Here is a 2,920-nt window from a genome sequence, read left to right as displayed (position 1 = left end):
TAGAATTTTAGATTTTCAGAACTAACTTATCTTTGGGGCTCTAAGTCCTTTTTATAGCTACCCTTGCTGAAGCTTTTTGCAGATCAAAGCTCGAAAGAAGCTTTTCTCTCTGAGGGGCTTTGTTTTCTAAAGGGAATAGATTGAGTGGGAACCTTTTACTTGCGGTGTCAGTTGACGTGGAATGCTTTGGGTCTCAATTAATCGAGGTGACAAGAAAATGTGAAATTTACTGTGAAGTGGGTTCCCATTTAAGAATGTTTTGAGCTGTTTAGTGTTAATTCACTTAAAAGGAGTGAAAAAGATTTGAGTCGGGATTCTGTTTACACAAATATTGTTTTGGTTTTCAAGTGACTCATAGAAATTGGAAATCTGAAATGTTAATGTTTTTACAAAAATTGGAATGAGGCTATTTGCAGCTGGGTTGCTTAAATAATTATGTTTTTACAAAAATTGGAATGAGGCTATTTGCAGCTGGGTTACAAAAGGCTTCAGCTTCGGTTTACAAAATTTACTGATATACACTTAAAGAAATTTTGTTGATACCTTACTATATATATTTTGGTATTATTTTTTTTTTTTGTGCATTAATTACACAACTGTAGTTTAATAACACAGGCCGACCATAACACAGACCATTTCCAAATTTTTTTTTCCTCCACGCATAATTTTTAGCTGCTTCATAACCTTTAGGCTCCCTGAACCAAAGTACAGAACAAACATACGTTCTATCACCCACAGTTTCCGCGGTACACCTAAGAGAAGAAATTGATCAAATTTTAACATATATTGAATTAGGTAGGCCGTGTAATTGCCTTGACCGTCATTATTTTCAGTACATTACATTGAAATGTATGTTAACCAACTAAAATTAAAAAATGGTATCTAGCAGTTACCAATCTTTGGAATACTCATCCAAAGTTGAAATTTCTGATTTTCTACATTTCTTATGGAAGATTTTTATTTTCTTATTGAAGTATTGTTATTTCAAGGTTATTGAAATCAGTGTATCATACCATGTTTTAGTTTTGGATTTAAGATAAAACTCGAAATAACTTTCATGAATTTTTTATAGTTAGTTAAACAATATTTTCTTTAATTAAATATGAGTTTTTAATCTCATATTTTAAAAATGTCATGGCATGTCACTAAAATTGCAAACTCAATGATTATACATTTAGTTTTGATTAGAGTAGATCCAGTGACCAGGCAAAAATGGGAAGATTCACTGGATTATGGGGAATTGTTGAGGTCCGATTTCGAAAAAATATTAAATCGTAGGTACCAGCACCTATCCGCTGAAGAGACTAGTGAACCAAAACAAGACAAAGCTGGGTTTTAGCAAGCAACTTTCTAAAAGTTCGTTGGCTTGCTCCTCTGCCAACACCAAACCAGCTTGCAGTTATGGTGAAGTCCAGACTATTTTTTTGGCTCAGTGAAGTCGGCTTACTCGCCTTGCTGAAATGCAAAGGTTTGAGATTGTTAAGTCAGCCTGTTTCTATTTAAATTGTCTGCAAAAGGTCAAAAAGGTCACACCGAAGCGAAGTCCAAATCGACTAGATGTCAAATCTGTGCAAGATCGCACCGTTACCACCACCGACAGAAAATCCTCTGAAAACTGAATATCTTGCTCAACCGTAGGGAGGAATCGTGCATCAACTTGCTTGGAATTGGTCAATCTAATTCACAAGTAAAGAAAAAGATACACACCATGGTGAAGTTGAGAATCAATGGTATCCGGTCTTTAGTCTGAACTGCGATGAAGAAATATTAGAAAAAATATTGTCATCTTCTAAAAAGATGTTGTCGACAGAACGGGAGTTGTGTGAGAAACATCGAAATACTACTAGAATACTGGCTTGAGGTCAATTTAAAGTCAGACTTCCATTTAAGTCGGATCCGATCGTTTTGTACAGCACATTTGATATAGCTAAATGGCGTTTTCTTTCGCTCGAGAGAAGATTATCTCGAGAAAGAAAATGTTTTTGGAATTTATAGAAGAATACGAATCACAAGGTCATATGACCTCTACAAGCAATGATGTTCTTGCTACTCCACACTACGTTATACCCCACCAGTGTGTTTTACGAACTCAAAGGGCAACGACCAAACTACGAGTCGTTTTCGATGCGTCCTTTGAGACATCCGCACAGAAATGTTTAAATGATTTGTTGATGGTTCGTCCAAAAATTCAGGAAGAGCTGTACTCAACTGTTCTTCGGTTTCGGTAAAAATAATTTTCTGATTCTGATCCGGATACGGTAAAATTTTATAAATGGGGGTTTTAATAATAGTACGAGGAATATGAGAAATTATAATTTCATTTATTCATTCAATGATATGTAATAGAAACAATGATGGTCATCGCCATTACACGGCCTACATAATTCAATATATCGTAAAATTTGATCAATTTCTTCTCTTAGGTGTACCGCGGAAACTGTGGGTGATAGAAACTATGTTTGTTCTGGACTTTGGTTCAGGGGAGCCTAAAGGTTATGGAGCAGGTAAAATTATGCGTGGAGATTTTTTGCTGTTGGCCTGTGTTATTAATATTTCGTTAGTATTAACTTGTAACCAGATACATGTTTTGATATTTAACAATTTTTCTGAATTAATATGTTTAAACGGGTCATGTTTTAGGAGCTCTGGGTTGAATATGTCTCATCTTGTAAATTGCATTCCTAATTCAATGTCTTCTATGTATTCTGTAAAGTCTTGTAAATTGAAAATAAGGATTGCTAACCTTTGGTTTTCATTTAAACGATTGACTGTTTCTATTCCTTTATTAATTGCATAAATTACTTTATTTAATTCATCAATCTGTATACTATTTTCGGACAAATTATCAATTTTTGATTCTAATTCTTCCCTATCTTGTTGATCCAATGAGCCAAATAAATATTTATAAAAGGTACCTACG

The sequence above is a fragment of the Drosophila ananassae genome, assembly GCF_017639315.1.
Source record: "Drosophila ananassae strain 14024-0371.13 chromosome Y unlocalized genomic scaffold, ASM1763931v2 tig00000103, whole genome shotgun sequence".
In the NCBI taxonomy this organism is placed as follows: Eukaryota; Metazoa; Arthropoda; class Insecta; order Diptera; family Drosophilidae; genus Drosophila; species Drosophila ananassae.
Note: the sequence above shows the minus strand (reverse complement) of the source record.